Here is a 15,328-nt window from a genome sequence, read left to right on the forward strand (position 1 = left end):
AATATCGATTTTTAAAATATCGGCTGCAGTAACTTTCAGGTGATTCGCTGTTCGTTTTATTTCTTAATTTTTAAAACTGATTTTTTAAATACGAAAAATTCATAATCAAATATTTTTCCATCTGTAGTGTAAAATACAATGAGCAGGTTTTAAAAAGCCAGTTACCGTCTTAGTTTAATTTTAATTAACAATAGCTTGTGTTAAAATTTATTTCAATAGCAAAAATCTTACTTTGTTTTCTTAATTCTCAAAGCCTACGTAATAACCGGCCAGTGTAAGCTTACAGATAAAATATTGCGTGAGCGAAATCTCATAAAAATATATAGCCGCTAGAAAGTTCAGCCAAACACTTCCTTTCCGGTATATTAATACGTACATAATTGTTTCTCATTTCGTTGTTATGCAATTTGACGCCACACGCCTAAAGAAAGTGGCCAATTAAAATTCGGTAACAGTTACTGTTTTTGTCATTGAATTCTCAGTCTCTTTCACATGCACGGTGATATAACACACTTAATTTTATTACCAACGTTACTTTTTATTAAAGAGTAGTTTAAAAAAAAAGTCTGTCGCCCCTAATTGCGCCTGCGTGAAATTAGAAATACTAAGGGCCTGTCCCACCACTGCCTGTTAGAGGTTCAGATAGCTTAAAAATAACGCCACCAAATAACCATGAAATATTTTACACGTTAAATTGTTGTCAATTTACAATTTGGTGGGACAGGCCCTTAAACTCACGTGACAAAATTTAAAAAACAAATTGAAGAACAGCTATACTCTCGATCAGTAGTCGTTTAACGTGAGATAAACCCTTGTCTAAGTTCGAAATATGACAAGCGCGTAATGCTGTCCTTTAACCCTGGCCGAGATCGCAAATGTTGCAAACCAAATTATAAGAAAATATCATCATGTTGAAAAACTTTAGTTTAAAATGAAGCTTAATATTACATTGTTGTAATAAAAACAAAATATACTCATTGAACCTTGATTATTATTAAATGCATTCCAAATTCAAAAAAATAAATCCGCAGTTCAATACATAAATTAGCGTGCCAGTATCATAAAAGTACTACGAAGAAATCTGGTTTTATTTTTAAAAATACACGTTCTCGTTGCGTAACTAAATAAGGTTGCACGACAGTAACAGAACCGCAACCAGTTCTATATGAGTAACTGTATTGTTTGTGGCGTGAAACCAACTGTATTATCCTCTTTACTCGTTATTGTTACGAATAATTTGGTAAAAGTGTCAATCATTCATTACGTGTATCTTAATTCAATGTAAAGCCAATAACCGTAGACAAATTGTATATTTTTGGCTCACGAAAAAGAGTGTGAACTCTTACATATCAGTGTATTCTTGGTAGAATACTTTTTCTAAAATTCAAACGTGGTTACGAAATTGTCTACATTTCAACTTGTACAAACGTTTTAATTAAATTGAGTGCTATGCTTTTTCTTTAGCGAATTTTTTTTTCAAACGATTGCATTAATTTATAACATAAGATTGTTTGAGTTAAAAAAAAACACAAAAATAGATCAAGTATCGTTCTACCTTTTCAATATTTAACTAGGATTATAACTTGGACATTTAAATATGCAAGCTGTTTTTCGAAATTGGAACATCTTCTAATGAAAGGAGTAGGCTTTTGTTTTGTTCGTAAAATTTATAATTATGTATTGTTTTGAGATAAACATTTAATTATATGAAGAAAAGACTGTCCTATTTTATTGTACGTAACGCTACTTTACTATACGTCAGCGAAATTAGTTTAATTGCTGCGTAGACTGACATCAAAAAAGTTTATTCACTGCAGATTTTGCGATTTATCGTGCATGTTTTTCAAATGATGACAAACCGTTTTTCTGTAGAATTTTTCGTCTAATGTTTTTCAGCAGTTTTATATGAAATGTTGTTCATTTTTATATTGAATTTAATTGGTGGTTAAATATGTCTATTTGAAACCAAAGTTATTGTTTTACTAATCAACAAAAATACTTTTAGGATTTCGAGCTTTTTATCATAATAAATAATTAATCTACAAATAACCTAAAACAATATTAGTTTACGAACATGTGCAGTGGCAACCATAAACATTTTTCTTGAAAAAAGCAGTTAAATCTTTGTCGCTGCAATATAACTGCATACACAATATATCATTTGGTTTTTATTGTTTCTTATCCAAAATAATCCGAGTGTTATGAAGCAATAAGCACCAAAATACCAAGGCGAGCGACAACATAGCCTGTTTGTTTAGTGGTATTTAAAGAAAGCGACGAAAAATATTTGGAATTATTGGGTCTTGCCAAAATTTTTGTATGCACGGTAACTGTTTTGATGGAGGAAAAATATTAGAAGGTTCATCATTAAAATGACCAAAGAACCATACTTAGATAAATATGCTTGTGCCTTGCAGTTTTACTTGGTTGTTTACTCGGTCCCTGAGTATCCTATAGAAAATTGTGTGTTTGTCAAATACATCATTTTAAAAATCGATTAGTTGTTGTCATTAAAAGTTTTAACCAAGTATCTCTATCGTAGTTTTAGAATGTACAAACACATATCTTCTGTTTATTGCTATCATTGTGTTTTACTAAAAACGTAGTAAGGTAAGAAAAATGTAATAAGTCTATTTTACAATTAAATAAACGCACATACAATTACTTAAGTTACTTATAAAATAAGTAAAAACGTTTAAAAAGTATTACCTCGTTTTTTTACATCATACGAACACATGAGTCAAATGTTCTAAGCTACCAGGATCGCATAAACATGTGACAGGCGTTAGTTTAGTACTAAAGTGTGCAAGAAAAAGTTGCCTGGCCAAGACCCATATAGCGATACCTCGATGCGTGCGCGCGAGGCGTCTTGGTACTTGTATACCTGCAATCACCTTCGACAGTTTAACGACATCTGTTCTAAACAACGTCTCTGTCATTATTTTCCTATTCACGGCACGGATTTTGGTACATCTTTTAGATACTACGATAATAAGATAAACGTTTTGAATTTTAAGAGGAGTTTTATTATGTTGATGTAAGTTTTATTATGAAAATACACAATTGCCTACATTATTTTTTGAGACTTTGGAAAGGATTGTTATGTAACGAAAACTTATTTTGACAAATGTGCATTAGTGGCATATTTATTATATGATGAGTATACTTTAATAATTTCCTTATTATTCATTGAAGTCTTATTTGGTCTAAATATGTTTTATCAGATTCCAATTAAAATTAATTATTATTAAAACATAATTAAAGTTAACAGTCTTAAAACCTTTAGCTAAGGCTAAAAGTACTTATCCATTCGCTACTTAAATTTCATGATGTAGAGCCTTGAATAGAAAATATTACTCAACGCAAGCAAGTATCAAGTATGTCGCATCGCGGTACGTATTTATGCATGCGCATGCGTGCAACATGCGCTCAGGTACTAGCGCGGGCTGGTAGCGACTGATATGATAATATTAGCCTGCCCTGTGTGTGTGGCTGACTGCATCGTGCCGCGTTCAATACCTATCGTCTATTATAAACTTGAGTTTAGTACTTGAAGTTTATGTTACTACTAACAAAGTTATACTGAACTTTATTTATTATCAAATTTGGTTTATCTCTAACGTAGGGGCTTGGGAAAACATATTGGTTAGAATTGTACAATAGGGTGTAACTTTTTTACAAATATTAGTTATTTAAAAATAATTTACTCAAATGTATCGATAGTAGATTTTATTGAAACGCCTTGAAAAAAAGTAGTACAGTACTATCAGATGTTTTAAATCTAACAATTTAAGATATTCAATAGTAATCATTTTAATAAAAAAAAAATTTTAGTTTGAATTTTATTTCATAGTTAACTTGTACGAGTAGCGCTACTGATTGGAATGCCCCTCCTAGCGCAACTATTAAGTGACTACAGTGTTTTACGTTTCATGTGTGAGTGCACGCGTATCCACATGCGTCGCTTTGCGTTTATGCCTATGACGTCATTTGCTATCATTTATTAACATAATAAAGGCAGGATGGTACATCCGATTTTTCTAATAAATAGGAACAGCTAGAAGAGATATAAATGTACTAAATTGAGTCAAAAAAGTTACGAACACGTATGTGACCTTGAAGCTTTAATTTTTCCCCAAATAGTGTCAATTAAACAACTAAAATCTTTAAAATAATTTTATTCAATAGCCGCAGGTATTTTTTTTATTGTAACTATTGTTAAATTATCATATCTAACTCCAGTCGTCGTCATGTCGACACATTCCTTCGAAGTGTAAAGCAAATTGGTTGATTGACGAGGCGAGAGACAAGGGAGACGAGGCAATTTAGTACTGCACATGGACGACATAGCGATACTGAATTTAAGATTTGTAACTACTGGGAAACCTAACATAATTTATAAATAAACAACAATTTACAAATGAAATTAATCTTATCAATAAGAAAGAGCTTTAATAAAAACCATTAAAACTTGCATCTGAGTAACTGGGAATCTTAATTATTTTTTTAGTACATCCATTTCTAGTATTGTTTGTAAAAGTGATTTTTAGGAAAATAGTCTTTCTTGCAAGCACCAATATCAATTACAAAATCGAGTTCTGACTTTAAACGTAGGACCTGTTTTATTCGGTTTTAAAAAATCTATTTAGTGCTTTTCATAAAAAATATAGAACATTTGTGATCGAGGTAACAATACAGCGATTTCATCAATAAACTGAAGCCTTTAACTATACTTTTTATTGGCAAATTCAGCAACGCCTAAAGCGCTAATGATTACAAAATCAAACTTTCAGTTCTGCTGACGTTTTAACCTTGAACGTGATAATAAATCATCAAGTTTAAATTGACCTGGGGGAGGCTGTGCCGCTTTCTATTGCCGATGGTCATTATTGTCACGATTATTACAATTATACTACAAACATTTTGTAATATTGTTACGTATTATATTCTTAATGCAGTTAATTTGGTTAACAACTCGAGAATGCAAGTCTTCATTTCGACATTTCCTAAGTCACTTATCATTTATTTTTAATACGTCAATGTATGTTTTATTTTACAACTATGAGGTCCTCAACCATTGGTAAGATTTTGATAAAAGCTGGGAAGATCTTTCTACAGAAACAACCGGTCTACACTTCATTGTTTTAGTCATTATTTCATTATAGCTCGGTGAGAGATGCGATTCTGTTACTTGGTTCATGTCAAAAAAAAAAATCCTACATGCACGTTAAAGAAAATAAATGAAATTTTAACATAATACAAGATACATTACGAAAAAAATCTTGTCAGATCTTTTTGATATAGGCGCTCCGGGTCACACTTTCCAGTCTGTACGTGGCTTCGCAACCGTATGTCGGGTTAAACTAAAGTGAGACTGAAACGCTTTACTGCTTACCAAACATCTGCGTAGCAAATATGACAAAGTAAACTAATCAATCTTATAAGTTGTACAGTTTCCCTCCGACAATAAACAAATTAGTTTCCATTATAACTGGAGGTGAAATTCGACCTTGCGTTGCGACACGGTTGTCGCTAACACAGGCCTGCTTTTTACAATTTTCGCAATGTCCCTTCAAGGCGACAACCGATTGGTTCGTGTTTTTTTTTCCGCGACAATATTGATAGGCGAATCCGGGTCATTAGGGAACAGTCCTTGAAATGTCAAGTCTAGATTACACTTATAAAAGCCTGCAAACTCTAGAAAATTCGAGAACAATCACGAATCATTCTAAAAGTCGTTCGTAATGTAGTCACTTAGCTACATGTATGTTAACTTTAACTTATAAGTATATTCTCAATTATAATTAATTAGAAATTTAAATGCACTTCGAAATATTATAAATTTTAGGGACTTTACTTTGGAAAATAAAAACGATTCCCGAGTCCAGAGCGTTTGATGATTTTGACCAATTGTGGTGATTTTGATGAAATTTTAACTTGGTTTCTTAACAGCTAATTTTTTTATTATTATTGATATGACTGAATGTAAGTTTATAGATACTTTTTTAGTATAAGACTGTGTTGACGCACTTAAAACTATTCATTTCTAGTGTTACTAGATAAGAGTAGTTTATATCAAGACGGCCTAGGTTTTGAGTTGGCAAGATAAGACCTGATTTAGTGCCTAAATGCGGACTTTGATTACAGCTGTCCCATTCGCTTGAATGTTAAATTGATTAACTATTGTTATAACTTTCACAGACTTATTGAGAACATTACAGTTTCCAATTAAGATAATAGAAAATAAACTCTAAAAATTCCAGCAATCTTTTAATTGGCAAATGACAACTAGGAAGGAAAAAGTTTTTAATGTCTTATTTAAAAGTAAAAACGAAAATGAAAATGCATGGCAATGCAGTCAACGTTTTTAAATCCCGCGAATTCGAAATTCAAATTTCGAAATTTGCGACAGGACGCCCGAGCATTGCGCCCGTCTCAATTAAAACTATGCTTTCCCTGGGATTTGTCCTAAAAGGCACCTTAACGTATACGTCGTAATGTTGTTTATCCTGCGTACCGGGCGGCGGCTAGAAGCCAACTCAAAAGTGTGTCACATAATGCGCGCTATGTGGATAGAATTTAGCGGATGCTGATTTATGGGTAAAAGCAATGCACAATGGATGTTATTTTTTACATTTTCATAAGAAAATTTTAGAGGCATGTAAGAATTATTAGAGATATCAAGCTGCATTTTCAATTAGGTCATTAAATTAGACATTTTACATCGTTTTACATAAAACTAAAACTTAAAGTTATTAAAAAAGGTTCGTGTGATCATTAACGCTTGATAAAATAATTTAACTCGACCTTTTGCTCTAAATGGTATATGGAATTAGCGAGTTAAAAGTAGCGGGAAAAATAACAGAGATATTTTTGGCGTACGAAGCGGCGAATAAAATCGATCAATTATTTTTAGTTATGGTCTGTTCTATTTTTAGTTTATCTAAAATAAATAAAAAAATATCATAATTTGACAGATCTAGCTTGATGTCATTTCTTGTTAATCCTTGCATGCTTCTTTTGCTTTTTCCACGTACAAAATTTAATTATAGTAATTACCCCGCTACAGTTTATATTATTATGTCCGCACCCTTACAGAGTTGAACAGCACCCGCAAGGCCGGTCTATCTATGAATGCGCGCGCAAAAGTGCGGATGTGCGACCCTTGCCTGTCTCTATCTATCGCTGTTTATTTAAATCGTACTACTATTTTATATTAAACTATTAATTTTCTTCCTATAATTTCGTTTCTATTGTAATCTTTTTAGTGTTTCGTGACGTCATAATGACGTGTCTTATTGGAACGAAACGACTTATAAAAGAACGAGGTTCAAACACATGTTTGGTTTTGATTTCCTTTAACTTGCACAGTATTAGAAAATTTCTGTAACAAAGACCAATTATGGATGAAGAAATAATTTTCTAATGATTAATAGGCACTGGATTACGTAAAATATTCAACTAATTATTGAATATAGTTTTCATTTAAATTGTATTGAAAATAGTATGACGTTCTCTAATAGAGACTTGATTACAAAAGTTGTATTTACACATTCACTGGTCGTAATTGACGATATTTAAAGCAAGTGAATGACTAAACAGAATGTCGAAATGCACGTAAGGGCCATTCTACGCTAATAAATCGTCAGAATAACGAATCATTGTACAATTCTTTGGCAAATGTAATCTTCAAATTAAAACGTTATCTGAGCTTTTTGTTTTCACAAAGACAATGAGGTGAAAAGCTTAAGATTCATGTTTGTCTTACATTTCATGTTAAGGTTAAAAATTTTACCTCTTTTTTTATTTATATTAAAATAAATTACATATTTATTTCAATCAGGTATGTAGGTCTAATTCAAAATATTTCATACCTGTGGGAAGTTATGGGTTTTTTTTAGTATTGTTATGTTTACATGCACGTGTTATACACGTAAAGTTCACCGTTAAGTAGCAGTTTCCGAGGCGTATCGCGGCACTGATAGCTGAGTACAAAGTGTAAGGCAAACAAAAAGTGAGCAAACTCCTTGCGCAAGCGCAGCTCGGGCGCCCGGCCGTGTGGCGACGAACGCATCAAAAGTACGCACCGCGGTATTACGTACTCGTTCAACGAGGACAAAATGTGCGTTTTGCTTTAAAATTACTGATATAAAAGCATAAATGTATTTTTATATACATCTATTGTCTTAAATATTTAATTACTATATCTATAAACTTAAATAACGATCTTAAATTTCTGTCTATAATTATTACTTTAGGTTCCTTTTTTTCTTTCATTCAAAAAAGAAGAAATTGATTTTTTTCAAGTGAGTCATCAAATGTCAGATTTTTATCGTTGACTTTTTTCTGTAAATATTAATAAACGTTTCATTACTTGATTAAAAGTGTCTTTTTTAAAAAACCTAAATATTTCTTTAAAAAAAAGAACCTAATGATCCTATCTTTGTAGTTTATGCCTTTGTTTCTGCTTCTGGCATATCACATCAATAAGTCTATATTTCATACCATGGCCATAGACTATATTGTTATCTATTTGCTACATCGTCCAGAACTTTCTACTGTTTGTTTTGCCAGCAATACCAACACATTACGAATGACCGTTTTCCTTGTTGCGACATGATTTTCAAGGGAAAGTCGAATGACGTGTTCATCCTCAAATACGTTATTTAACATATCGTATGAATCAAAAATTTGTGGTCTATTAAATATATTAATTTTGTCTAATTATGCAATTGATAATGTTAGAGTACGAAACATGGAGTTACGATCTGATTTAAACAGACAGCAAAGTAAATTGATGAAATTTAATTTAAACCTCCTTGGTTTGGCAGATAAATCAGAGATGTCACTGACCGGTTTGTATTTAAAAAAAAACTTCTTGTCTCTGAAACGATTTTGAATGTTCTAAATTCAAAAAGTATATACGCGGGCAGAGAGCGCACGTCGCGTGCCCGCGCCCGTTCAGCCTTGGAGGTACATAGTGGCTGCCGTATAATCGCTACTGCTACTACGAATTGCGATTTATCACTACTTTTAAAACGTTTGAAAATTATATACAGACATTTTAACTAAAGGCTTATGCTTCCTTATCCTTGCTTTAATATGTAAGTTTGTTGACTTAGTACTTTTTTGAAATGAGAACATAAATACATAATTGAATTGTAGAACGATAAAGTAACGTATTAGCACATTCAGACACAAAATTATTTGGCTCCATGTGATAACTCTTCAATGATCTCACAATATACGAAGATTGAAAACGCTCTGTTTGTAACTAATGTAATTTATGAGGTAAAATAACTTATAGAAAAATCTAGTATAATTCTACTTCGTTGATGAGTGTACCACCCTCTAGTAACAAGTATTGTATCATACTCTATTTGCATGGATTATGTCTGCATTGTATGCGTTATGTCGTAGTGATAGTGCATTGAAAACGTGACTTGTTTAGATAAGATGGCAGTGAAGTGCGTTTACATGCATATTTTTATGCAACCACGGCTTTTAACCGTCAGCTTACGCTGTCTAAGAACATAAAAAGTTATCTCTGTTTTTCAGAGATAATAAGAGAGATGAAAGCGGACAATGTGTTATTGTGCAGTTGATTCGGCAGTGGAAGCTTACATCTATTTTTTTATATAGGGATGCACTTTTAGAATCAAATACTGCTTTCATATTTTTGTTTTGAAGTAAAGTAAAAAATTACATTACAGATTGTCTTATTTGTAATGGAAACAAAGAAAGTCAAAGAATTTAGTACTCAATGATATAAAAAAATTGCATTTTTTTTCTATAGTTTAAGTACGGTGATCAAATTCCACCATGTTATTTACCAAGAATAGGGTTTACCATGATTGGATTCTTCAAACAAAATTAGATAGGGTTGTCAAAGACTCATTAATTAACCAGGGTTGTCTATAACGCTTTCATTGCTATACTCTTCTTTACATAATACTGTGTACAGGTGAATCGCTTATTTTCCTCCCCCTTCTATAAAATAAAAACGCATTAGCCAGTGCAATAGTCGCGTGCGCAAACGACCTCGAAGATGAATAAATAAATGTATTTCGTTGGAAACCTGTTAGATAACGTGACTCCTAGATACTCTGTTAGGCTCCCAGTAGACTGTTTTATGTAAAAAATAGACCCTAGATCTGAATGAATTAATTAAAATTAAAATTGATTTGTAAATCATTGAGTACCGTTTACTATAAACATAGTAGTAAAGGTTCGTAGTAAAATTAGTAAAATCTAGTATTTTTTTTATGTTTAAGGTGAAATAAAAATTTTGACTAAACATAAACAATAGCATGGTTTAACCCTATTTTTATTGTTTAACTCACACTTCTGTGTACCTTAGAATTTATGGTGCAATTGCAAATTCATATGGTTTTTAAAGGCTGCTGTGTGCCGTCCACTTGTACTCCTAACGTAAGGATCAGGGCCGTTTCCTCCTTTCTTAGGTTTTTTATTCTTTATTCATATGGTTAGAACTATTTATTTAATATGTCGTTTATGCTTCAGTGTGTGTTTTAAAACTAACAATTGACCACAGCAGTAAGCAACTATTTTCTAGAAGTTTCTACCAAGGCGTGGCCTCAAGTCATATTGAATCATTCTTGGTACAAGTTAGAATTTAAACGGTAATACGGTACATATGTAGTATATGAGTATATAAGCACCTTGAGAACGCAAACCGATCTACACATGAGATAACTTAGTTGCCGCACATTCGCAAACTTATCAAGTTTAGTTGCAATAACAAGTTTCAATAGAGAATGGTTAATCCCAGACTTTTAAATCAAACAAATAACTCACGGACAATATCGTACAACTAAGTCAGATTTAATTAAAAAATAATAATATTTTCTCTCTTTATTTGCTATTTATTGGTTTCATATCTTCATGAAAAGCGTTACCGAACTACGTAACTTGAGTTTTACTCTTTTAAAGTTTAGTTTAACAACTAATGAATCACTAGGGAATGATAAAATAAATAGAAACTTCAGAAACCGACCATAAGTATTTGTTATTTTGAAAATGTTAATATTTATGTCTTTTAATTGATAGGAGCAACGAATAAGGTGTTTTTTGTGTAATTAAACAGGATATAATGTACTGATAATTCGCTTTAGGCATTTAAGAGGAGGCCTTCACCGTATTTCGTAGGACGCACGCGATCCTAGCATCGGACCACGCTTAATTCACAATTTTTAATCTATTATGGTCTTTATAAAAATACTACAAAAGGTTAAAATCGTATACATAATTATTGCAACACGGTAAGCGCCGAATAGATATAACATGGGTATTCATTGAGGTGATTATGATTTGCAACGTTAAATACTTTTTGGACGAAGATGTTGCATAGGTAATCAATTATCGACAGCATTAAGTACTGGCTGGCTTGAAGGTTTTTTTTTATTCATAAATACCGATATTTTCGTATCCTACGATAATCCTTGTACTCTCAGGGTCACTGACATTATTGTTATTATTTTTTCCTCTTCGAAATATAGTACTAAGGATGACTAGTTTACGAATTGATTTTTAAAACGATTATATTTTTGTACTTTTACCACCAATAGTACATTTAAATAGTCATTATTCAATCTGTAGGAGGCAACCACACCTCTTGTTACCGCCAACGGGCCAGTAGCTGGTTTATTATCTAACTAGTGAAAGTTATTTTTTTGAATACGCACAATTTATATTTACTCTCTAATTCAAACAATACAACTTCCTTCCGTTTAAAAGTTCAAAATTTAAAATGTCATCATTTCCACGTCAATTAAATACAGATAACAAAACTTTTTAATGCCAATTTAAGGAGCTACTAAAATAATGATTAAGAACGCGTGGAAATTTTGGAGTCAAATATGGTCGTCATTTTAGCTTTCGCTAATAAATTAAGATAATATTAGCTCGTTGAATCAGAGCGTAGGATAATCCAAAGTAAGGCTATTGCTTAGAGTTTTTTTTATCTCTAGTTAACGGTCGTAGAAGATAGTTATATGTTTCAAAAGTTCACACAAAGTTTCATCCAACTGCGGTTATAGAACTCTTTCAAGGCTGGAAACTATTCAAGCTATTTCCTTGACAATTTTCGCATTGCCTCAGAGCGTTTTATAAAGAAAAAAATTCTACATTCTAAAGTATTATTTGCGGGTTTGAAATATAACTGGAAAATATTTGAAAGATATTACGTAAGATGGCAATAACAAAACTCAAAACAGATTATATCATTATTAATAGGAAATTGTTAATTTTCAACCAAATATAATGTAGATGAAAATATGTATATTTCATCTTCGCTGTTAAATACTTAGCAATAAAATGCATAGTTTCTTTCTCACTATATAACTATCAATAAAACAAATGAAATGCGTTGTCACTATCTGTACTCGAGGAAAGATTTGTAATTTTGTATTTTTGTATGTATTCGGTTCACGTATAAACTGCTGAGTCATTTTTTTTCACTATTAGAAAGATAATTTATCAGTGAGTAACATAGGCTATATTTTTTAATTTCACGCGGGTGATTTCGCGAGTAACAGCTAGTCCAAAATAAAGTACGGGTCCATATTTATCAATGAGAGGTCATAAATCATAAATAACAACTATTAAAAATCAAAAGTATGAAACATAGATTGTGTATGGCAAATGAATGTACGATTGTCAAAACTGATATGGAGAAAGTGAGAGTAAGAGATGTTGGTGCCTCAGAAAGATTGGTACAAGAGAAAGTGGTCCGCTCTGAAAGCCACCTCGTCCTTCGAAAGTCGAATTCTCTGTATTGAAATGTGACATTTAAGTTAATAAGATAATAATTATCATTACAAATACACGCAACACCCTTTCCTTATATAAGCTTTCCAATCTTTTTACGTATGTAATTAGTTTATATTTTTTAATGTGCTTTTTTAATATTTTTATAGTGTCTGCTTATATGTCTGTTATATTCTATTTGTATTTAACAGAGATCTGTTCAGCCGTTTCACTTCAACTCAAACAAACATCCATCCATCTATATATCTAAACTTTCGCATTTATAATATCAGGAAGACAGTAAGATAAGATTGGAAACGAATAACTTAGTTAGCGATCTTGCGTGCAATGTTTGAAGCTTTCATGGGACCGAATATCTAAAAATAGTGACGTTCAAACCGTGTACAGATAACGCGCAACTTTCGAATAGGTGAAAGTTAGTGTGGGGAAAAAATTAAATTTTGTATACGGAAGTTGACGTCGCGATGTGGGCACGCGATATCTCCGCTTTTAATTGCCAGCCATTTCCATCTCCGTGGCTTATTTGAAATCGATGAACGATTTACCATTCCGATTATATCACTTTTATGTCATTTGTTCTCGTATCATAATTTATATAAAAACGTAAATCTTACATAATAATAGATAACTTTCTTCATTTTAACAACTAATTTGTTGTGTAAGTGTTTATTTCAATTCAAAATCTTGAAAAGTGCTAATTTTATGGTATTATAAAAATATACAATATGTGTATTTATAAAGCTATTAATATTACAGTCTATTATAAAGTAAGGTTTTCTTTCATGTAATAAAAGAATACGATCGCAAAACACAGTACAAAGTATTAGTATTACAGTAATAAGCACCACTTAAGTATTTGACAGATTCACGTAACGGCCACAGCCGTTGTCCAAATACATTGACCCCTCGACGTGTATCACAGTCACCTAATTTTCGTTAGCGGTATAGGTCAAGTTAAACCGGCCATGTCGATAAGTAAAGATGGCCGTCGGTGTACGTTCGGGCGACGGAAACCGCCGAAGCTTCACGAGCGCGTTCGTAATTGGGTCACACGGATGCACTCACACAAGCGAAGTACCCGCGGCATCGTGCCTGCGTACAGTCAGAGAAAAAAGCTTTTTTTTCGTTTTGGCACACTATGCGAATTTTCGCACGGGAAATCGAGACTCGCTTTCTGTAAAACGTGTTATTATCTGTATACGTTTTTATGTGATTTAATTTTTTCAAGACGCATCAACAGACGTGCGATAGTGTTGTGAAATCATTTTAAAAGGTACGCACGTATAAACCTAGATGGCACATGTTTACACTATTGCAAATTATCACGATAGCTCATACATTTTCTAATCATGGTGTATGATTAAAAATACGACATTGACCAATTTTAGTGACGCACTTAGGCCTAATCGTAGTACCTAATTATGCAGATAGGTCCGCCCGGCTAGGTTACAGCGGCAGTAAACCTACGTGTTGAATATAAATCCGTATAGAATTAGCAAATGGTTAGACAAATACCCGTTAGGCTGGTTACACATAATTCTCTACATGGACATCGAGTTGCGACTGTTATATAAGTGAACGTAGATATTCTAAGATTCAATCGTTTTAGTTGCTCGAGTAATCACGAGGTAGTATAGCTAATGCTATAAGCTCTTATCTTCATCGGTAAGTTCTCGATGGGTCAGGTCCATTGTGGTAATAGCAACCGTGCACATAAGTGTTGTTCTTTTTATGGTCCCTTTACTTCCCCTCGAAGACTAAAATTGGGTTTCGCGCAGTGTCCTCAAAGCGAGCTGCTAATAAGTTTGAATGACACTATACACTAAGTAGCAACAACGTCGATAGTGTCCGTTTTAAAGTTTATTAAATTAATAGTTATAATTCTTGTTGAATGGTTATGTTATTTCCGAATTAATTGTATTGTGTGTAATGTATCATTATATACGACATAACATATTTATTTAAAACTTAAACACAGTTACGTAACATAAAAACTGCAATTTTTTTTTTACTACTAATATTCGACTTAGTTCATTTAGTTGTAAATGTAGCTAAAACTAGAGTTAACAAAAGAATAAATGAGAAATATGAATCTGTAATTTTCCACACATACGAGCATATTGTCGCATACATGAAACAGCAAAAAAAAACTTTCTCCTGAATAAAACAGCTATTCACAAAATGTTGGAAAAACATTGCACGTTTAAAAATTGCCATCGCCATTGTTTAATTCGTAATGATTACAAAAACACAACAGTAAATAAAAATAAAGTGCAAAATATAAACTGTATTTTTAAAAAGAACCAGAAACAATACTTTATTATTTCGAAAGGAAAAATAATTTTTATGTCTGAAATTCAAAAAAATTGCAGTAACTTTTTTGTATATTTCCACATTTCTATAATTACATAATTTTCTCAAAAGTTACTTTAAACACTCATAATCTATTGCTAAAAATTACCTGCCAGCCACATCATAGTTTACAATAAAAAAAACATTGATACTGGCCGAAACAAAAAGCAAAACGTAGTAATTACGA

General features: G+C 32.1%; 1 protein-coding gene across 4 annotated transcripts in view; it reads left to right on the top strand.

The window, feature by feature from the left end:
* LOC106101861 (probable nuclear hormone receptor HR3) overlaps nucleotides 1-15,328 on the top strand; it is a 94,973-nt gene that overhangs the window by 26,468 nt on the left and 53,177 nt on the right. The window lies entirely within an intron of this gene.

This window comes from Papilio polytes, unplaced genomic scaffold (genome assembly GCF_000836215.1).
Source record: "Papilio polytes unplaced genomic scaffold, Ppol_1.0 DF823935.1, whole genome shotgun sequence".
Lineage (NCBI taxonomy): Eukaryota > Metazoa > Arthropoda > Insecta > Lepidoptera > Papilionidae > Papilio > Papilio polytes.